Here is a 23,499-nt window from a genome sequence, read left to right as displayed (position 1 = left end):
ATAGGATTTGAAAAGAAATATCTGATATCCCAGAGCTCTTGGATGAATGTCTGGAGGTGCGCAAGGAGAATTAACAGGGAATTCAGATGTTGGCCTTCAGGATGCATTTCTTTAGGAGGTGTTTTAGGTTCTCCATCAGTTTGGAAAACCTCTTTCCAGACCTGTCTTACGCAGCAATAGTCTAAAATAGGAGCCAAAGCCTCCTCTAGGAGCCAAGTGAGACTCAGAACGGGCTTATTGCTGCATGCCTGTGCTGATCCAAATCCTGGTGTAACTGAGGGAGGTTTTGTTTCAGTATTTTCTCTCCAGATTTCAGAAGTTTCCCCCTCTGCCTTGCAGGGGGAATTACAGCTGCTTCACTCTGAGTGAAATGAGCCCACCTTTTCTGTGACATTTGAATTGTCCTTTTTCCTCTGATGTGAAAAACACGCTGACAGTAATGCAATCCGCTTGGTTTCTGCGGGAGTTATTGCACCAGCTTGGTGCCACTGTAAATTCCAGCATGCTTTTACTGGGAAGGCATCTGGAGTTCAGCTTATAGCAGAAAACTAGTAAGTGTGGAGGGCTGATAAGGGAAGTGCTGCTTGCTTTGGGGCCAAGCAATTAAACAAGTGGAAAAATTGGAAATGAAAGGAAATTTGCTCAGTAATCCAGGTACCGATTTTGCTGTTAGAAATGAATTTTGTTAAATGGCATTTTGAGAAGCTGAAAATCACATCAGGAGAAAAAGCAGTTTTAGCTCAATCACATTTGGAGAGGTAACATTACATCAGTGTTTACGTTTCAGTCTGCTTTCCCTCTGGGCTGGCAGGCTGTAGCATCTGTTTTCCCATCTTTTAAAGTGAGGACAATTAGATTTCTAAGAGCAATGAATAAGATGTAGAACACAGACATTGGGATGCATAGGGAGGATGACAAGCCATCATGCACCCAGTTCCCATAGTGTGAAGCAATAACTTTATGGCCATGCCTGACCTTGATACTGAGGGTGATCTGAGGACATGGGCTGGCTGCTTGCTCTCTGGTCCATTTTGTATATATCTCTCTTTATTTTAATAACTGCTGGCTCTGGGAATGCTTTCTTTTAGTAACTACAGCTTTGGTTTGTTCCTGTCTTAAACATGTTGTGAGGGTGGCACCAGTGCTTTTTAAGGGCTTCTCTATCATTATGCATTTCTTCTCTGTACCAATGCCGTCAGCCATCAATTCTTAAAAGAAATTGGATGCTCCTAATCTCCTTCAATTGACCTGAGCAGTCCTTTGGTCATGCAGACCAGAGTGGGATTTGGATCTGGAAGCTTTCCTACATTCCCTTGCTTTTCTTGAAGAGCTCTTCTGGCCTAAGTTTGCTTAAATCCTGTGCTGCTATAGGTCCGGTGATGGCATTTTCCAGCTGGGAATGCAGTGGGTCTGGGCAGGGGTCGGTGCCATCTGGCACAACACCCTCACAAACTGACACCAAGGAGGACACAGCCTGCTGAAGCCCTCCTGCTCTGCGGTGGTGGTAATGTGCTATTTCAAAACAGAGGGAGAAGATGTTGGTGTGAAATTGATGCTCATAAGTAAACGCTGACATGGAGGAAAAACTGAGTTTATAGTCCAACAGAAAGTCAGGAGGTGATGCTTTGTACTCGGCAGCAATGGGGTGATGGGAGGGCAGTGTTCCTTGCATCAGTGCTGTTTATGAGACAAGAGATCCAGCGGAGAAAGGAGCTAGATCTGACTGTGTGTATATAGATGACTCAAACAGACATCTCATCTATTCATAGGTTGTCTCCCAAACTGGTCCGATTCCCCCTGGCGCCAGTGGAGAGAGTTACGGGAATTTCAGTGGGAGTTAAACTTGGCCGTAGGGAATATCTTTCCCTTCTATAATGCCTTGATTTTTATTTTTGTTTCTAATTGTTTCTTCCAAGGCTGTGGTGCATTAATCAGCAGCAGTGCGGTGAGGCAGACAAGGAATTCCTAGAGCACTGTAGCTCTTGCTGACGATGAAACTGCTTTGTGCTGAAATCACGTCTGGGACATTGGGAAAACAGGGTCAGAAGCAGATGTCAGTGAGGTGCTGTCTGGAGCCTGCTGTGGGGAGGTGATGCTTATGGCCCATCAGAACAGCGTAGGCATGCTTGTGCCAATGAGCAAAAAGCGGTGAAACCAGAGGATGTACCGTGGTTGTAAGGGACCTTAAAGCCCATCCAGTTCCATCCTCTGTCGTGGGCTGGTTCTCCTCAAGCTCAGGTTGCCCAGGGCCCCATCCTGCCTGGCCTTGGGCACCTCCAAGGATGGGGTACCTTAGAGGTCTTTTCCAGCCTTAATGATTCTGAGTAAAGAATTCTCTCTGCGCAACAAAGCACGGCAGGGGGGCTGGTGGCTGCCACTGCACCGTGAGCACTGTGCCCACGGGGAGCCACATTTGGGGCAGGGAGCAGTGGTGACCCTGGCACCACTCGCACACATGAGAACACACGCCCAGGGACCGCTCAGCCCTGCACAATGGCAGAGGGGACGGCTCCTTTCCAAGTTCAGCAGTTAAAGGAAATGATCATATCAAGAAAGGAAACCCCCTTAACATCAATATGAGAATTAATCTGCACATAATTCAGAGCGCTTGTGATTTGGCTTGCGGTCATCATTTCCCACTTGCTTTTGGCCTTGCTGCTGCGTGCAAAGAAGTGAGAGCCGTCTGTGAAAGCTGCAGGGATTTGTTTAAAAACTGATAGGAATAGGATTTTTTGGAGTATGTGAGAATGCCATGTAAACCTGAGGCTTAACAGACGCAGGCATCATAATACACGCAGGTGCTGTGAGAGGGGTATGTGATGCAAGAAGAGCTCAGTGTGTTATCAGGGCTGTAATGGTGGAATGAAGCATTAGTGGGGGCCTTAGGGGTTTGCTTTTGCTCTTGGGAATATCTTTCCCACGAATAAATGGAGGAAAAATGTAATGAAGATGCATGGAGATGTATTTGAAAACAGAAAGATCTGGCTGAAGCGAAGGGAAAGGAAGGAAAAGTTAAAATGTGAGTGGGAAGAAGAGAGTGGAAGTGAAGAGATCACGCTCAGAAAGAGCCCACTCCACAGGGACTTAAGGGGGAGTGATGGGGCTTGGTCGTGAGAGCAGGAGGTGGCTGCAGTTCAGTGGGTACGAGGGATGGACCTGCTTGCGCAATGGAGCAAACCACCAACACAGCCAAACTCATTCCAGGCCTCAACAATGCACTGGGAATCCTTGAAATTGCTTAAGTCAGTGGGATCTGTGTCCAAACTGTGGGAGGTTTTCTTACAGCTATCACCATGGCATCGTGGTTCCAAAAAAAACCACCCCCAAACCAACCCAAGATGAATCCATCTGCTTCCAGCTCCTCCTCAAAGGGGAAGAAAGTTCTTACTCCTCACTGTGGTTTCATTCCTGGGGTTTTTGATTCTATGATGCGGAAAAATTAAACCAGACAACAACCATTTTTATAGTAAGTGCTGCTGTCCTGGGGCTCCTGGTGCAATCATAGAATTATTGAGTTTGGAAAAGACCTCTCAGATCCTCAAGTCCAACCCCAACCCACCCCCACCATGCCCCCTGACCGTGTCCCCAAGTGCCACATCTCTACAGTTCTGGATCACCCCCAGGGACAGTGACCCCACCACCCCCCTGGGCAGCCTGTGGCAGTGCCTGACCTCTCTTTCAGAGAAGAAACTGTTTCTAATATATCCAACCTGACTCTCCCCTGGTGCAGCTTCAGGCCGTTACTCCTTATTCTACTGATGCAGCACTGGTCCCTGTCACACCATGTGTATTCTCATACGGTAGCAGTGCTGAGGAACATCCAAGAAAACCCTCAGGTAACTGGGGTTAATCGCAGACTTCTGCTTGTAAATGACTCTGTGTATTTACTTGCCCCTGAACTTTTTCTCCACATAGTGTCAGCAGTAAAATTCCTCCAAGGAATTTCTGCCTTGAGGCTGCTTGTGCTAATGCAGGCAAACACGAAAAAGCAAAGGAATATCCAACTGAGCACTAAAATGCAGGGTGTTTTTGCAAAAGCTGAGTTGAGCAGCACAGGCAGGAGATGCTCTGCTCTTCCCATGGCCCCACGTGAGCAGCGGCTGCTGTGGGTGCTGCTGGCGTTTTGGGACCTGATCGGTTTTGTTTGTGAGTTTGAGGTTTGCTGCGGGTGTGTGCTGGCACGAGCAGCCTGTTGGGCTGCTCTGTATCCTCTCCTTGTTTTCTTGATGCTCTCTTGGGGATTTTGGAGGCAAGCTAACCTCTAATCCAATTGTTGTTGCAGCTTATTTATACCGGGAGTCGTGCTAGAGAGAAATTACCATCTCCTAGCAGAGCTGCTGCAGCTCAGAACTACTTCCTTGGCAGGTTCCTCCTGCCCCCGGGCCTCGTGCCAGCTGAAGATGCTATTAGAAGAGGGAGGAGGAAACCATTCAGCCTCAAATAGCTGCTCTGATAAAGCCCCACCGGTCTGTGCAGGCTTCAGGTCTGCCTATGGAGGGGCTGTGCACGCATACAGGGGCGCCTGCCTGTCCTCCCCGGTGTGGTGGGGTGTTCTCAGGGGGAATGGTTTTATACTGGGAGATGGGAAGCCCAGTTTCTCGGGTGGTTTAATAGGAATGTATTGATTTCAGTCTTATTGGGAAATCTCAAATTCAGGAAGAACGAAATGGAATTCCTAATTGAAAATGTTAGCGTGGGGGGGAACAGAAGTTCTTTTCATGGATTGAAGGTGCAAGCTCAGCTCTCTGGGCAAAATCGGGTAGAAAAGGAAAGCGATTCCCAATGAAAGATGCACGCGTGCTTTCTTCTGGCCGGGTTCGGTTTCTGATGGAGAAGCAGTAGGCAGCTCCGCTCAGGAGCAGCCCATCGTAGCTGTGTCTCCTTCCTCGCACGCAGTGCCGGATCAGGGCCGGGCCCGGAGCCGCAGCGCAGCGCTGGCCGAGAGGTCCCTCTGCTGGGCGACCCCGGGGCCGCTCCCCGCATCAGCAACCCAGCGGGCAAAGCGGGGGAGCATAAAGATTAAAAAAAAAAAAAAAAAAACAAAAACAAAAAAACAAAACCAGAAGGGATTTGGCTGGCTGAGCCCAGAGCAAGCAGGGGAGAATCGTGCAAAAATAAGCGAGGAGGGAAACCGAGCCACCTGTGTGGTGTTCCAGAAAGAAAGGAAGCAAACCGCTAGGGAGAACCGTTTGCTTTGTGTTTCAAAGTTTACTTTGCTATCAGTAATTGCTTCTGCCTAATTACAGAGCTCAGCGGGGAGCTGGTGACCTTTTCTCTGTGCTTACAGGACGGGAACAGTGGCTGTGTCCATATGGGCACGTTGTGACTGAGCCCCGAGTGCAGCAGCGATGGTGGGTCTGTCCCTTCCCAGCACCCATGGGCTCGGTGGCCATGGCAGCAGGGTGGGAGCTGCAGGACAAAGCAAACCCGGGGCAGCCAAGAGCTCACGCGGGCCAAGGTCAGCTATTGTTCGGGGTTATTAATAGCCCTGCTGGCAGCAGTGCAAAGCCGAGCCCTGTGGTGAGAGCACAGCCCTTGTTTGGCTCAGAGACAAGGAAAGTGGGACAAGTTGCTATGGGGGAAAGCAGGGGCGCCTGCCCTGCAGGGTGGGTTTGTGGAACTTAGAATCACTGAGCTGTTATGGCTGGAAAAGCCCACTAAGGTCATCGTGTCCAACCATCAGCACAGAACTTAGCTGCGAAGTTTGGCCTATGCTCTGTGTTTGCACCAATAAAATGGGCTTTTCTTCTGTTTATTCTGCGAGCTGCGATAGGAAGAGATGCTCTGGGGAGAAATGTGAAGAAATAAGTGCGACTTCCCCCTTTATAAACAAATCTGATGTTTGTACCAGGGTGTATGTGGCAAAGGCAAAATAGGCACTAAATCACAGGAGATGAAAGCCCACTGCCTATATAATACTCCTGCAAAATCCTCTCCTCCCTTTTTTTCAATACCATGGCCAAAACCTAACAAAACCGAACTCCTCCTTGCACTCTTTCTCTGGATGAAAGTATGCTTTGGGGAATCACCAAGAGCGCTAAGGAGGGCGATGGCCGCATGCAGTGGGAGTTCAAGGGCAGCCCGGGTGGTTGAAAGTGAGAACAGTCATTGTTCCTCAGCACTGCATGGTCTGTGGCTGTGACCTCATTGTGGCTGACCTCGGCACAAGGGTCAGCTCCTCGTTAAATAAACAGCCGGGCAATTTGACTCCTGCCTGCACAGCACGATGGCTTTAGGACACTGGGGGGTGTCCTGGTGGGGTTCTTTCAGTGGGACTGAAGTTTCTTCAGAGGGACTGAAAACAAAATAACACCAAGAGAATTTCAAACTGTGTTGCCCACATCAGCATCTCGGAAGTGCTGCAGGTAAAGTGGAGGCTGATGGGATCATGGGAAACCTGCGTTCCATTGCAGACCCACTGGGAGACCCACAGCAAGATATCTGGGGTCTCCAGAACACGTCCTGAAGTGTTTCATTGAAACAAACAAACAAAAAGTCTTGCATCTAGTCCCTCCTCCAACCCTTAGTTCTGTATTGGCAATTTTGCTTGGATATCCAGAAAATAATTACCAAAATAATCACCCTAAAACCCATCCATGCTTGGTAAATCGTGTGAGCTCTGAAGCAAAAAGATGCCACGGGTTAATTTTCAGTTTACTAAGGAGAGAAAGCGTGTGTGCAGATCCTAAATGAGCTGAGAGAAGGTAATTTCAGAGAAGCTGCATAAAAGGAATGTCGATAGTTGTGGCAGTCTGAAACCATTTCAGGCCTCAGAGCCATTATCCATGTTTATTGTGCTGTTGTTTTCCTTCTGCTAAAGCATTTATTATTTCTAGACATTGACTGAAAGCCTCAGCTTGCATCCTAGGCCCTTTCTGTGAACCAGAAACCATCACGGGTTCTTAATTGCTTGGGCTTGTTTAACCGATGGCGGAGCCGCGATGGGCTGTGCCCACTGATGGCGATGCTGCTGTGATTGTGTGTGTAACCAAATGGAAAATGTGCACTTAGGCTTCGAGAATCTGATTGCAAGAAAAGCGCTCTGAAAGCTTTGATTTTATTAATTACAGCATTATTTCGTATTATAGCTGCAGTGCGCGTGCTAGCTTGTCTTGTCTTCCTCTGTCTTGCAAGCCCAGAAGAGATATAATTACAGCACATCTTTCCTTTTGGAGTTTCCTGCTGGGATATTTTCTGCTTGAAATCAATGCCTTCCAGCATGCCTGTGAAATTTCCTGAGGAAGTCGTTTAAATGGTGCTGTAAAAACGACTCCTGTTTTAGTAAGCAGGAGCAATCCAGCATTGTTCCCAGAACCCCATAGCACGAGGGTGGGTGGCCAGGAGCTTGTGCCTATTGGTGCTGCTGCTGGTGGCCTCCATCACCTTATGTTACAATGCAAGAGAGAGGCTCTGCTTGGAATCCCAATCTTTGCTGCCAGCAGGGCGCTGAGCTCCAGCCCAGCATTAGCTGGAGGGAGCTTCCCAATGCTGTTTTCCATAGGGATTATGAAGCTGATCATTAAAGATTTCTTACTGTCTTAACATCATCTCGTATGCCCAGCAGCATGTACCTTTTGCAAAGGCAGGGGATGATGCTGCTGTTTGCAGGCTATTTGCAGGCTTGGCAGTGACTGTTCTGGAGGGATGGAGATGTTCTCTGTCTGAAGGCACAGTTCCTGGATTGCTGCCCTGGAGATATCAGACTGAACCCAGTGGCCTTGGAGGGCCCCTTTCAGATGTGGTTGTATTCCAGTGAAGATATATTGATAGGCAACTTGTAGGTTTTTAGGCCTTTTTTTTTTTTTTTTTCCACCCAGATACGGGCAATTTCTTTGCTCCATTTCTGTGCAAGATATCAGCTCTTTAGTGAATGTGCCGTTCACAGCATTAGAAATGTTCCTCTACAGAGGAGCAGAGTTGATATAGAGATGCTGGGAGCTGAGTGCAGAGGCGTTTATGTAGGCGAATCGCCTCTGGTGCTGAAGATGTGAGTCTCAGTGTGACCATTTGCAGCCTGCTGCGGTGCTGCTGAAGGAGCTGCTGCTGGGGTGGATGCAGGGAGCTTCTCAGCTGGACCTGAACTCTCACTTCTAAAACTAAGGGTATGCCTTACACCAAGTCGCCGTCAGATGGAGCAGTTTTGGAAGCAAGGACCAGAATGGTTGCTCTTCCACCCTGCCCAGAATCCAGGCAGTGAGCTACAGCACCATCCTCTCTGCATCAGTGGATCTTCAGTTATGTGTGTGTGCGTCTCTAGCTGCAGAATGGGGGATATATATATATATAAATTCAATTAAGTGACGTGCCCCTGGTCCTGACTGCTGTGAGCCCTTGTGCCACTATGGCTGCCTGTGCTACTGCTGTGGAGAGCAGTTGCTGTGGGCAGGTATTTGTGCTGTGCTCTAGGAACTTGTCAGCGATTCCTTACCCCAACACTGCAAGCACAGTACATCAATAGCTTTGTACTTAAGGCAGTGCTGGATGGAAGGAAGCTTGCTGGAATTTGGCATCTGTGCTATGGGGAAACACAAAGTAGGAGGGAGATAAATGCTGGTTTCTGCTATGGGAAAAAAGGAAAGTGGGGGATCTTTAAAGAGAGACTGAACGCCCACTTTGCCTCTGGAGGGCTTTGGAGGGGAGAAGAAAGAGTTCTTTCTGACTTTTCCTTCAGTTCCAGAACGGCACAGGCATGGAATGACTGCATGCTGTCTCCATTAGCATCTCGGTGCTCCAGAGAGATGCACCTGCTGCTTCCTCTGAGTAAGATGACTTAAATGAGGCACATTAAATACGAGTTTCCTTGTCATGAATTTCCAGGAGCTCAGTAATGCTGTTTTGGCAGGTTAATTTGGCAATCCTTGCAGCCTTCAAAGATTCATTAAACCCTTCAGTAAACTCTTATATTTTTTCCTCCATAAAAAACTGAAACAAAGATTTTGTGACTAACAACAGGTTTCACAAATGCTACAAAGCCAACAACGGCTGTGCAAAACAGCTATTTTAACCCTGCTTCATTGCAATGCTCCTTCTCCTAGGGCAGATGTCTGTGTCCTGGGACCTCTCAATTAGAAATCACCACCAAGTCCTGACCCCGTTCAGAGCCATTGCCACCATTTGCTGCGGGATGAGGCACCAACACCAATGCTTGAAGGTGCCTTAGGATGCAGGGGAAAGCTGTGAAAGTCCCTGCTCACGACAACTGGTTAATTTTCAAGCAGCCTGTAGCTATTTTAGTTACCATCTCTTTTAAGGAGATCAACGCCGAGGGCGAATTCCTTCCCAGATAAATCATGCTCATTCCACATGCACAAGAAAGTGGGGAATTTTGTTTTTCAAGTGGCTGCTTCGCGTGTTTGTCTGCCGGGCAGCTCTCATTCTGGGCCAGCACTCAGTGTGTAGATGGGGTCTGTCACTGCATGGTCATGCTCTGGGCGAGGAGGGGACTTTCAGCTTTGTGAGATGCCCATAGGATAAATCTCAAGAACTCTTTTAGAGCAAGCATCAGCCCCATTGTGTTCATAGTCTGTTTTTCTGGCTTTTATTTATTATTATTTTTTTAAAGAAGGAAGGGTGAAAATAGGCTGAGGGCACAGGCTGCTTTCCTTCACCTTGACGGTTCGCATCCAGGAGTGAGGCAGCTGCAGCCTGTTGCTCCCTGCATGATGCTGTGCCTGCCCTGTGCAGGGCGTGCAGCCAACAGCAGCGTCACTTTTGGCTCAAGCTGGGCCATTGTTCACCTGAGGCCGTTCACATGGCACTGTGACATCTGTATGGGAGCCCAGAGGAGATGCCCAGAGCTGGGAGTGAGATGGGGTGAGGACCACAGAAATGCTTTAAGGATAGGATGTTTCTATGGAAGATACAGCTCATGTGAACCTCACCTATGTATGTCCATTTTAGCTAATGAGATTTCATGGTTGAGCCATAAACCGAGTCTCACTTCTACATCAGCCATAAATACACTGTACATTTTTCACATATTTCTGTGGGCATTGGGAATGGCAAACAAAAAGGATTACAATGTACTCGTCCTTAGAAATGACATTGCTAGCTTCCACGTTATCTGCACGAGTCTGCAGAGTGCAAGGTTTATAAAACTATGGGAGCCACTGCAAAAACAGCTTGAGCAGATCATGTATTCTGTCCTACTGGCCTAAAGCTGATTTGAGGTCCTATCCAAAACAACAGTTTTGGTGCCTATTAGTAAGTAGCTAGATGGAGTTTTCTTACATTTGTAGAAACGAACGCAAGAGTTAAACTGAATACATCTCTGAAGCAGTCAAAGATGTGGTTTGAGAGGAAGTTTTTTCCCTGCTGTGTCTCAGGGACCCTCTTGCTCTGTGCCTTTCATTTCCTATGACTGAGCACCAACTGACGCTTTCTAGTCCTCGCTCTGGATAAAAGCCTCTCTTAAGAGGAAATGCTGCATAAACGTTCCTACATTTTTCAGTAGCTCCTGACCTGAAGGCAGCCCCATCCTCGCAGGTGGCCCTGCCTGCAGGAGCAGCTGAACACGGGGGCAGACACCCAGCCCCAGAGAGCTCACCCATCCTGCTCTGCCTCTGCAGTCTCTCCCATGTGAGGTTCATCAGTGCGATCTGGAAATGAGCTCGCAATGAGCTCTTCTCTGCTCACACAAAAGCACTACGATTTCCTGCAATGTGCTGTGCATGTTAAACTTCTCCAGTGTATTCTCGTTTGGGCAGCATCTGCTTTTCCCAGCCGCAGTCCCGACGCAGTCCTGGTATTGTTTCACAAGAATCTGAAGGCCATGTGTGTTTGTCTCTTCTATGGATAATGTAGTTTCTGTTAAGAACCATCACATGACTTTTGTTTTGATCCTTTTCCCATGTGCCCGGGGTCATCTTGGCTGCAGGCTGCAGATCACGTACAGGGCAGTGAATGTTTAATTGCTGGACTGACAAGAGAGGTGTTCACGGCAGTTGCAGTAAGTTATTACTGCACATGGGTGGATTTGTCAACAAACTTCTCTTTGCAAGGGCTTACTGATGTGGATTTGCTTTGTCCATAGCAATAGCTGCGTCAGAAATAAATATAGGGCTTCTGTTTCATTTAGGCCATTTTGAAAATTGTATTTCCATGCATTAATAGACCAAGCTTTTATATTTTTTTAATGTCTGGAGGTTTCTCGTTAACTCCTGCTTCATCTACCAGTGTGGATCTGAGATCTTGTACTGGCAATAACGCTCCTTTCTCATTCGAACATTGTCAAAGAGAAGGCTTTCATGTGTTCTTCACCACTGTGCCTAGTTGGGGAGGCACAGACTAAATTGCTGTGAAGGAACATGCAGGTGGGCTGCTTGCAGGGAGCTTTGGGAACATAAAGTTATTTGAGAACGCCTTGTCCTCCCCACCTACCCACCACAACCTTGGGCTGTCCCTGAGCCTGTGCAAAAGCACACTGTGTGAAAATCCCTGGTGAGGGTCATGTAGGACCAGATGTTCAGCTGGCGTCAGCATTTCAAGGCGGAAATGCTATCAGGCTAGCAAAAACACCGAGGCACTTGGTTGAGTATCTTCTTCATCAGAGTTTCTGATAGAGATCGCTACGATGATAGTTGCCGAACAAATTGCTGTGCAAGGTGTGTAGGAGGCAACCCTGGAGGCGATGCTTTCAATAAGCAATTCTGAAAATCTCCTATGCCCCATCTATTGCTATCGATGCTCTTTAAAACCCTTTGAGGAAAAAAAAACCCAGCTCTCCTTGTTGTCTGAACTTCGCTCTCGAAAATCTTCCTGTGCGTCTTGGAGCCAAATGCTCCAGCAGAGCGTTTGTCTGCTCGAGATTCAGTTCAAAGGGGGTGGAAAGAATCTCTGGAATTGCAAAACACAGTGCCGGAGCCCAATGGCTGTCCTGCCTGCCCCTGAAGCCCAGAGTGTGCTGCACGGGACTGGCCTGACTCCAGGGATGGCAGATTGGTGACTCAAGGCACTGGTTAGTCACTACTTGACTACTTGACTACTTGCCATTAAGACGCCTTGAGGATTTCACTAGATATGATGTTCTCCAAACATGGCAAGGAAAGAGTAGCTAAAACAACTGAGAATTCAATGCATGCCTTAATTTAAGCATGCCTTAATCTTCCTAGCAATGTATTACCATGACAACTCCATCCATATTTCGAGAACAATCGCTTTCAACCATTAAACTATCAACTATGTACTCAGTGTAAGAAAATAATTCATAAACCAACGAACTAAGTGCAAGGAAAAGATGTGATCAGGCGGTCTTATGATACTCAAGAGAAAAAACATCCTTCTCCAATATGCATTTGAGTTTATTTTTTGTTAAAAATAGATGGAGATCAACATACACTGAATAACGCAGTGAATGTTTGAGATAACTTACAATAAATGCTGGAGGTGTTGAAATTGCAGCAGCAAAGGAAAAACACTGTAAGATCTCACGGGGTTTTGGTAATGAGATCCTTACTCCTCCTGTGGATTGCTGAGCCCTTGGAGGTTAAACTCAAGCATTACTCTAGGTTTTAGGTAAGTGTTGGTCCCTCTGCTCTACCACTATGTATTTCAGAGGCTTGTGGAGAGCTGACAAGATGAGCTCTCCATCGCCTTGTTTTTGCAGGAGGTGGACACTAGGGCACCACATGGTAATTTACAGTGGCAGATTCTGCTGGGAAACAATCAGCTTCACCCCAGCCTGTGTGTTCCACTCATGCAGAGGTCCAGTTATCAACATCTGGGCAAGATCTGTGCATCCAGAAAGAGCTGCAGTTTCCACACACTTGCCATTTTTGGCCTTGCCAGAGCAGAATAAAGCAGTACTGCAGGACATACGAGTGGCAAGGTGGTTTGCAGTTGGCTTCCCAGAAACACACTTTTCATTTGAACAGTGGCAGTCTGTGCCCAGCAAGCTTGCGACCACTGAGTTAGCGCACGCAGGTCAATGCGATCCCTGTTTGTTGGTTTTTCCATGATTAACGAGGATGAACACGACACGATTTCTGAGGGATTTCACAAACGCTTCCTTTGTAGTCCTCACCCCGGCTTAAACTCTGTGATTTTTTTCTCCTCTGTGCCAGATTTTGCTCATTCTTGGCAGCTTGGCAGGGCAGAATGGGCTGGCTGTAGGACCCCAAAGGAAGGAGCGCGACGAGCCACCAGATGTGTGACCTCCTCACCCTGCTGGCAGCGCTGAACGTCCTTTCCTGTAAACTTCTCTGAGGTTGTATTTTCCTTTCTTTTCCCAGCCCCCAGCTGCTGGTTATTATCATTATCAGGCATAAATGGCTTCTTTCACACTCCATATGGCGAGTGCTCTTATGAATAAGATCTTAGTACCCCAAAAAGGTTTGCATGAGGTTCAGACAGTGTTTTGCAACTAAATTAATATGAGAAAGGAACATTATGAACCCATCTCTTTTTGTAGGCAAGGGGATATTTCCATATTATTGGATCAAGTATGTATGCCATACATCTGCAGAGGAAAAAGAGAGTGAGAGTAAGATCTTTTCTTAGGGGAAAGAAGCTGTTAGGAGCACAGCAAGTTCAAAAAATGGAGCAGTGGGAAAGTATTAAGATCTTGATTCAAGTTGCAGCCCATGAGAGACGTTGTCTTTCTACAGCAGTGACAGCAGCTCTCTAAAAAGGAATCTGACAGAGGGCACCTATTTCTAGTGCCAGGTGAGAATACATGCATACATATCTGACACAAAAAAGGCACTGTAAGATTCCCCTTACACTGTGGTTTGAAATTATCACCCATCACATCTATGCACTAAGGGCAATCTGGATGCAAACGCTACTTCTAATTTGCATTCGAGGCTGAAAATAGCTGAATGCAGGTTATGGTTACGGGCATGTGGATATCAAAAAGCCTCCAACCGCATCCTGTTACAACTAATGGTCTGTGTTTGCAGCACTTTACGTTGGAATGCCCTCAAATATCACGAAGTAAGCAGAGCAGGATGGCTGGGAGGGAAGGAGAGGGAAGGATCCTGTGGCCTTGGTAGAGCTCATTGCATTGCACTGATCCCTACCACGGTCATGGGGTCAGTGTGCTGGACACAGGCAAACTGGAAAATACACAGACTGAGGCTGAACTCAAAGAATCATAGAATAGTCTGAGTTGGAAGGGACCTACAGAGACCAACGCGTCCAACTCCTGGCTCCACACAGGGCCACCCGAAATCCAAACCCTATGTCTGAGAGCATTGTCCTTGAACTCCAGCTGCTTGGGGCTGTGCCCACTGCACTGGGGAGCCTGTTCCATGCCCACCACCCTCTGGTACAGAACCTTTGTCTAACCCCCACCTGACCCAACAGGCAGTGCTGTGTAAGGAAGGAAGCACTGGTGTACAACTGTTGTTTTTTTCCTGAGAGGAATTGTGGATGTAACTCCTGTTTTGGAAAATGCATCCCACCAAAACTTCAAATATAGCTTTCAGTGATCAAGAGGAGGCTCAATGCAGTCTTCAGATGTCCTTAATGCTGACAAAGCTCAGATTCAGAAAAGTGACCATGCCCCCAGCCCAAGTGCAATGATTTCCCAGTCCCAGTTTTCTGAACATGTTTTTCCTCATTTCCAAACTGTTTTGCAGAGGTATCAGAACGTGCTTAATACTTGAAAAAAAATGTGAGCATCATGGTCATTGAACAAGACTTGTCCCCCTTTCCCTTCCTTTTGTTAAAGCAGAATGAGGTTGCATGGAGTCTTGTTTACAGTTTCTTACAGTGGGCTCTTTTACTGCCAATGCCACAAATGATGTCATTTGTTTAGCGGGAGACTGTCTATTAGAAATGCCAAATGTAATTAGGATCTTTACTTTCAATTGCATTTCAGAAACACTCGTGGTGAGAAATGGCTGCTACCTTTTGAACTCTCAGCCTAGCAGTGGGAGTTTCCCTGCAAGGGCTGCTGGCAAAGGCTCCAACCTAGGGCGAGAAGAGATTTCACACGGTATTTGCAACTCTCCTCCACATTTGGAAAGTTCATAAGCTTTCAGCCGGGAGGGCAGTGATGTCACTGAGAATAGCTCCTCTCTTGGTGGGGGGAAAAAAAGAAAAAAGAAAAAAACAAAAACCCAAACATTAACCCATGGAGATTGCAGAGCTGAGGCTCTGCTGACTTCAGGTCCTCCAAGCCTGGAAGGAACGGGGCACAGCCTGGCCAGATGCTGCCAGCTGGTTCTAAGCCAGCGTACTGGGATCCTACTCCACCCATGACACTTAGAGAGAAACAAAGGGTGTAAAGGGTGTGTTAGGGACAGGAAGAGGCGTGATGCTTGTGACTGTACTCCAGCTATTCTCCACTGTCAGGAGCCCCTGAGGGAGGAGGTGGGAGGAGGCGAGAGGAGGAAGGCCAGGAGCAGATGGCATTAATTTAGCACAGCCCAAGGCTGCCGTGCAATATGCTGCTGCTTGGTCCATGTTTGGAACGAGCCTTAAAACTTGTGTCCCCCTGCTTGTAGGCTACCCTTGTAGCCATACAACAAGGAGGGGGGATGAGGGCATCCATCTGGACCAGGCCTGGGCCTGGAGCCCTGGCTGACAGCAGCCAAGATGTCCTTAGCAGGCGGCTAAGCTCTGGGGGCCCATTCTGGCGCTTGCTGACGTCAATGGAAACCTTTCTGATGACTTCAATAGGCTCTGGATCAGGCTCCTGACTTCTAATTGCAAGCATGCATGGTTTCTCTCCTTTCTTCTTCTCATCAGAGATGTTAAAAAGTGAATGTGACACCTACTCCTCCACAGCTCTGGCTATTCAAGCACCTTTCTTATAGTGATGAAGGGAGTACATCATCAGGGCAAGGTGTATGTGGATGGTGTTGAACTTCTGCTGTGTTTTACTGTGATTTAGCGTCAGCACATACAGCACTGGAAATACTACTGCTTGTGGCACACAGCCCTGCCCTCTGCTTTTCCTTTCTCCAGTAAGGACTTGCTGCTCCTCCTGCTGTTCAGCCATCACCCGTTGAATTCTAAGCCAAGCAACCTCAAAGGGTTAATTGTCTTACTTCACTATTCAAAAAATACCATGGCTGTTAAGCACGTAACTCATGGGTTCTACCAACTCTTCTGCAAAAATACAAGCAGGTAAACCACCAGAAAGCAGCTTTGTACCACTGAAAAGAAGCTTCACCCAGACCCTCCTGCTGCCTCTGACCCTTCAGTGCCAGTGGAGCCAGCTCCATGTCCTCCATCGTCCACAGCCCGCCCACCACCACCTCCTCCAGGGATTTCTCTGCAGGTTATTTGAGGATACGGACACTCGAGTGGAAATATGATGATGAAGCACCTGTGTTTTGACTATATACTCTCTTTTCCTGCTGTTTTTAATGTTCTCTACATTCCTGTGTGATTACTTTTTTCTGTGTTGCCTCTCTTTCATTGAGCTAGTGAATGCAAATCATTTCTGAGATGTTATTAATTTACTTCCAGCTGATAAAATGTCTGTGAGGCAGGAGAGAGCATGAGTCCTAGCTTGTGTCCTTTGAGCACGAACTACTTGCAGCCAGCAATCTTGCCCTGCAGTTCACGCTTACTCCTGTAATAAACAGGTCAATAGAAGAGTTGCTGATTTACATTTTAAAACATGGAAAAAAAATAATCTCAAACTTTGAGAAAATTGAGACAAAAGGAAGGGGGTTTTGTGGTGTTTTGTTGTTTTTTTTTTTCCCCCAAAGCCACGTAACTGCTGAAAAGGACAAGGGACTGTTGACTCTGTGCTGCAGAATATACTGAATCGCTCTTGCAAAACCCAGCCACTGTGTGGTATCCTTAACAGGCCAGTCTAGATTCTTGATGCAGAACTTTCCAAAATTTCCTCTTATTTATTTATTTTTAAACCAAATTTGACATCATGTTATAGAAACTTTGTTATTGCTCACTAAGGATTTAGAGGCAAAAGGTTCCTTTCAGTGCTTCCAATTACAGTAAATCAATGAAAACTGAGCACAGGGACAGATCCAAAGTATGTTAATGCTTACTCAAGAATTCTTGCTGTAATTTTGGTGCAATTGCTTCAATTTACACAGCTACACTTCTGTATCCACACAGCCATCTATTTTAATCAGCCTTGATTTTTTTTTTTTCTGCTGGGTCAATAGGAAAATACTGTGTTAGCATTCTTAAGATATATTCTTAGCTAATGGTGAAAAGTATTTCCAACTCAGGTCAAGCCACGAGGGAAATATTGTTAATGAACTTTGTCTTTAGGACTTCTAAATCAACAGAGGACTGCAAAGCCTTGGAGAGAGGGTTCTCATCTTTCCCTTTACTGAGTGCTATGCTATACCCTGGCCAGGCCATGCTCTGCGAAGCCCCTGGACAAGCTCTTCCCAGCAGGAGCAGCACCAAGGTGAGAGGCCACAACCGAGCAGCTCTGTCCTTCCCGGGGTGTGAGCAGGGACCGATGGGGCTGCACACACAGTGAACTCCTTTCCTCTGCGAGAGGTGAGGCTGAGATGCCGTGGTGGGGCCACTCTTTGTTCCAGGCAGAAAGCTGGTGCAGGACCCGCTTCCTGGAGACAGGGAGGAAGGAAACCCTAAGGAAGGAAGATTAACAACGCTCTGAGTCATGACCAAACTCTCAGCCGGCCTCCAGCAGAACGTGTCCTGCTCACCGTCACTGGGGTTTAGGGCAAATTGCAGCAGACGCCCCTGACTGGGCCATCTCATGTAGTGTGAAGAAATTGCTCCTGTTTTCACTCAGTGTTCTATAATTTAGCTGTTTTTAAAGATGGTCGTCTAGGTGACATATACTGTCATGGCCTACTGAAGAAATTTTATCCATGAGCACAAGTCAGCACAAAAGGCAATGTGACAAAGGCCATGCTATTGCTGATACATCATCATGTTTTGATGTACCGTTGTGGCTGGTGGCTTCAGCCACCCCCTGAGAGATTCTGAAAGTTAGACCAAAAGAGCGTTGTGGTGTTTCAGAAGCACACTGCCAGACTAAGAAGAGACTGATGAGATTTTGTGTCCTGAATTCATTCAGTGTGTATACAAGGTCCTTCCTTCACTGATGTTCTTGTTTTGATGATCGGGAACATTCAGTGACTTCTAACTTGAACCGTTCCATGCGGAGCTGTGAGCTATGCAGGGGAATGCCCTTTCCTCCTCTCCCATTCCGAGGCTGTGTCCTTGGCCTTGGCCACAGTCCCCACGCAGTACCCCTTGCTGCAGCTGCATGACCTTCATGCAGCTGATACTGGTAGAGAAGTTTGGGTGTTTCATGAAAACGAGCTCATCAGAGATGTTCATTACCACAGGCCTGGTGCAGTCATTCAGCTGAATGTGGTGATGAGTTCTAGCAACACAGCAAAAAAGGCAAATCTGATACTCGCTGGTATTGGAAAAGCAGGAGTTGTTGGCAAGGCTCTGAAGACAAAGATTATCTGAAAAAAAAGGGGCACGTGAGCACAGACTTCATGGGTTTCGGCACCGGTTTGCCTTCATAAATTCTGACATCCAGTCTTCAAAGAAATCATGGAAGAGATAAAATTGTCAGAGTTTGAGATGAAATCAGCACTCAGGTGAAAACAACAAAATCTTTTGAAAACGGGGGCAGCAAAACAGCAAATGAAGGTAAAAACTCTGCTGAGATTCAGCTCCCCAGCCTCAGATCCATGGAAAAAAAAAAGTGATAACTTAATACAGGAATGTTCTTGTTTGTGGCTTTTCTCCAATCTTTCATGGTCATTTGAAAACTAAAACAGATCCTCCTGCTCCAGACAGTCTGGTACAGTGAAAGCAGCTTGTTACAAAACATGGTTAAGAATGTTTAAATAAAAATATGTAGAATAAAGAAGGAACTATTCACGATGCATCACTACCCTGACAGGCTGTGAAGTTATTTCACCCTTCAACACAAGTGCTAAAACATAATGGAATCCCTACTGAGTGTTTTCATGCCTACCAGAACATAAAAAAAAGCATAACAAAATGCCCAGTGTGCCCCTAACTATTAGCTTGGCTGAGTAAGGAGGCCAATAGAAAACAGTGGCACTGTGGGAAATGCTTGTGGAGAGGAAGGAAACAATAACTGAAAGTGATAAAAATGGATGGTTCGCGCACAACCACGCATTGGCTGGGGAAGTGCATTGTGCCCATTGCAATGGCAGACAACCTGCAAGCACAGCATCAATGTAGGCTATGTCTTTTTCTCTCTGCTGCCATAAAGAAATGTAAAAGCCAGATTTTAAAAAGGCTTCCAGATGGGAAAGGAGGCTGCTTCTGGTCCTTTTGGTTACAAAAAGGACCATTCAGCTTGCGAGCAAAGCTATGTGAGAGACACTTGGAATGCACCATTTCAATCCATTCTTTTTGCTTCCAGTTTAACTGAGAACTTGAAATGGGCACAGATGTAGCATTGCGGCGTGCGAAAGCGGGGCACTAAATGGTGCATTAACATAAAGCTGAATTCTGCTGTCACTAATCAGGCCCTGTTCAGAAAGGAAGCAGCAAGACTTCTGCCTGCAAAGAAATTCCATATGACTTGTCTTCTAATATACAAAAATCTCAATTACATTATACTGAACTTTCTGAACTCAGGGTTGTTGCTCAGATACACAATAGTGCTGAGCTGGCTTTAAATGCTAATTCATTCCAAGGAAGCTCTTAATACTCACTGCCTTTTTTTTTTTTTTTTTTTCTGATTTACAGTGCAGATAGAAAACACTTCTGAAGTCGTGCATCCCATCTGATGTTTAAATGCAAAGAACCTAGGAAGGATAGTCCTGGATTACTGCTGCTTACAAGGAAGTGTACTTCTACGGAGGTCCAAAAGCCCTTCTGTACTCGGAAGCTGGGATGGTTTGGCTTTGCTCTCCTTTAGCACTGATGCAGCTTCATTACCACCCAACAGGAAGTGATGGTTACACTGCTGTCAAACTGGTGGAAATAACAGGATTATCTTTGACTAACCATGGGGTTTCCCACCTCAGGAACTGGAACATCCTGAAATCATTCTGCTCCCAGACACGTCTTCTTTTTTTCCGTTTAGATTAAATAATATATTTAGGGCCTCTGAATGGCCTTATGGTCTTCTGAGTGTGAAGCCTGCAAAAACAAGTGGGAAGGAAAAAGGCAGGTGGAGGAAAGGCTCAGCGAGAAGGCAAAGCCCTACCAGCCAAACCCAACTTCTCTTCAACTTACGCAAAGGTATTTGTCCATCAAGAGAAAGGTGGGACCCTGGAAAGTCATTCTAACCAACATTTTGAAAGTCTATAAATTCTGGAGGGACCAGGAAGAGTGCAAACATTTTGTAATTAGGGGCAAAACCCTGAGTGCTCCTACAAGTGCACTACAAGAGCACTACAAGTACTGATAGTGAAGCCTCACTTCACTATCAGTCCTTGGGGCTCCCTGCCTCTCCCAGCCCCCCCAGCCCATGTGTGGGATGCATTGTGGCTCCCCCATCTTCTCAACATATTTTGCTATACTGAGCCTTTGTTAATATCACTTTTTGTTGACGTATCTGTATGGAAAACAGAAAAATCCACTTTGTTGGATTTGCTTTTGGTCTGATTCCCTAAATTCTACAAGGTGTTACAAAATCCTGAACATCTTTCATTTCAGGTTAATTGAAGTAACTGATACAATAGAACGCAATTTATTCTCTTTCAAATGGAACGGTGGAAAACAGGCATTATTTTATGTCCGCCCTCAGTTTGTCTCAGGAATATTTTTGCCAATGGTATGAGTTGGTTTACGTTCAAATTTTTCAATTATTCTTTTACTTCTTTTTAAAATGGTCACTTCTCTGGTGTGCAGATCAAACATTAATGAAGTTTGAAAGGTCTTTTTTTTGAGCAACATAAAACTTAATAAAATAATTTTGCATTTTACAGCTTTGGTGAGGAAAAGGTGTTAATTAAGAGTACCATGGCAAGAAAACTGCTTTCTGGCTCTGCTTACAAACTGGCTTATTCTTGTAAATAATCAGTCCCACCTAATTACCAGGCCATATTGTATTTACTAGCAACAGTCAAGCATTCCCAGACCTCATAGTTTTAAGTCTGTGAAATGCTTGCACATTATGATCTCACCTCATGATACAGAATCTCCATTCAAGTTTATACATGACGTGGAAAGTCTCCGAGATGTACTCCGAGGTGTAAAATTAGTGTAATTCCACTGGAATGAAGGAGACGTGCCAATTTGTATCAAGTGAAGCTATGGGCCACAATGTCTCAAAGACATTTGCTTTTGTCTGGCAAACAAGCAAGCAAAGTTCTTCATTTTAATGGAAAATAATGGGTAAGTTTGTCCTTGGTAATGTACTGAAGCAGATCAAAGATGGAACTGCCTTACAAGGCTCTATTTCACTAACAGACAATTAATACGATAGTATCAGGGAAATGAATAGCTACTCTGTGCCTCGGTGTTTCCCCTTATGGACTGTAAAACTGCTCAGTTTATCATTTTCTGTCTTTAGGCAAAAAAGGTAACTCTTATTTGCATGTTTGTCAGTTTGTACTTGAGAGTACAAAATTTACTTAAAAACAAGCTCAGCAAGCTAAATGGAATGCCAGTGGTCTTATTATCCCAAGAGAGCAAAGCACTTAAGCCCGTGATTAAAATGAAGTTAATTGAATTTAAACATGCACTTACAGTAAAGCATAGAACTAAATACTTCTCTGAATAGGAAAGAGATTATTCTCACACTTAAATGTAAGCACTAATAATAGTTTTGCTAACATTGAGGTTTATAGCCTTCTCTCCGCAGTTCCAACTATCCCACCAATAAAACCTGGCACCAACATCAGAGCTTTTCTAAGAAATTCGTATCGGAGAATGAAGATCAAGGTGTTGCTTATACAATAAATTGGCAGAGCACATTTGCAAAAAGAACACATTAAATTCTGGGTGTGATGAGTTATGTATAATAAAGGCAGGAAAGAGCTTATTTCACATTGAATTGTGTGGCTTTCTCAGAAACACAGCCCTGGTTATAGAGAGTGAAAACACCTAGCTGTTCTATGAAATCCCCAAACGTCGGTGTTCAGGGTGTAGTCAGAACTTCACTGCAAATGCAACCCAGTGTTTTTGCACTTGAGAACACCATGACCAGGTTTTTGTTTGGGATTCAAAACTGGGGGTCAAATTAGCAATTCCGCTTCTGCTATTGCCTCTGGGACATCTGACTGATTCGAGACAGATGGTATTTTCTTGATGAATTTAATTTTCTTTGCATTTATAATAGGAATAAAAACACTTTCCTCTCAGCAAGCGTAATAATTAAATATTCATTAATTACGTTGCTGTCCTCTTGAGCTGGACCCAAGAAACACACCCAAGAAAAAAGAGACACAGTTCTGTCCCACAGGCAAATACAAATTTGTCAAAATACATTTGTTTCTATTACAGGTTTAGAGAAGGATGAGAATGGGCAAATGGGAAAGTTCAGTTGCAATCCCCAGTCTCATCCCTGTCAAAACAGAAAGGTTGAAAATGGCTTTTCCCTTAAGCGGAGCTCATCTGTACTGTGGCTGTAAGGGATATTTTTTCCCCCGTCATAATCAAACTTTCTGATTGCAAAGGGATCCTCTTCCTTGCCACCGTTTTTCCCTTCACGGAAAATGTTAACAAAGAAGCCAGGTTAGCAGAACCATCTGCTTTGAATGGCAGTTTCTTGTTCTTGCACAGCTTTCGTACTGCTGGAAGAGAGAAGGACCAGAGGCACGTTTCAAAACACAGTGTTCTTTGTTGTACATAATGATATAAAACTGTGGATTAAAAGATACTCCGTGGTTAGCTCAGTTAATGTCTTTATCTGCATAGTTGAGCTCCACCGTGCTGAAGCTTCACTAAATGGAAGCTTCTGTTTAAATTACCCTTCATGTGGAGTTCTTAATAATAGTTTCTTAATGTAGATTAGAGTAATTAATGCATTTTTGCATCACACAGTATAAACTCATTACTGGCTTTTTGGAAGTTTTTCTCCTGAACATACTGAGAAGGCCAGAATGCTTAACACAAAATATTTCACACTTGTTGGTTGGAAGAGTATTATTCCTATCAATAGAAGCATTTTTAATGCATAATTTATAAGCACATAACGCTATATTTACAATGGGGGAGAGAGAACTGAGGTTTCACACGATCAGAAAAAATACAGAGCAGAACGTGTGATATTTTAGACAAGGAGATATGACTCCAGTAAGACCTGAGCTACAGCAGCTCACATGTGAGTTAACTGCAGCTCTCAGAAGTGCGTGTGAGGAACGTGAGCACAGCCCAGCTGGGTTGGACCAAATCTCAGCCCGGCTCAGCATCCTGTCCAGCAGCCAGCAGCAGAGAATGCCCAGAGGAAGGCTGTGAGTACCAGGCAAAAAGCAATTCCACAGAACTTACAACCTAGGGACTTCCTGTTCCAGAAGTTGGTGTCTTTACATCTAGAGGCCTTTAACGGGTTTTTCTTTTGGGAATTTGAACCCCTTATTATGCTTTATGTGAAGAATGACCTTTTGCCTCTTAAAAGCCCACAGCTAAGCTTGCTTTCACCTCCTCCAG

At 45.6% G+C, this 23,499-nt stretch overlaps 1 long non-coding RNA gene across 1 annotated transcript; it reads left to right on the top strand.

Annotated features, from left to right (window-relative positions):
• The first annotated feature begins 12,960 nt into the window (after positions 1-12,960).
• Positions 12,961-21,892, top strand: LOC121106742. Its single transcript, XR_005839689.1, has 2 exons — positions 12,961-17,338; positions 19,648-21,892. It is a non-coding gene; the product is annotated as an uncharacterized LOC121106742 (long non-coding RNA).
• Positions 21,893-23,499: the final 1,607 nt, after the last annotated feature.

Source organism: Gallus gallus, chromosome 13 (assembly GCF_016699485.2).
Source record: "Gallus gallus isolate bGalGal1 chromosome 13, bGalGal1.mat.broiler.GRCg7b, whole genome shotgun sequence".
Classification (NCBI taxonomy): Eukaryota; Metazoa; Chordata; class Aves; order Galliformes; family Phasianidae; genus Gallus; species Gallus gallus.
The sequence above is the reverse complement of the archived record's forward strand: the minus strand, read 5'-3'. Positions and strand labels throughout refer to the sequence as shown.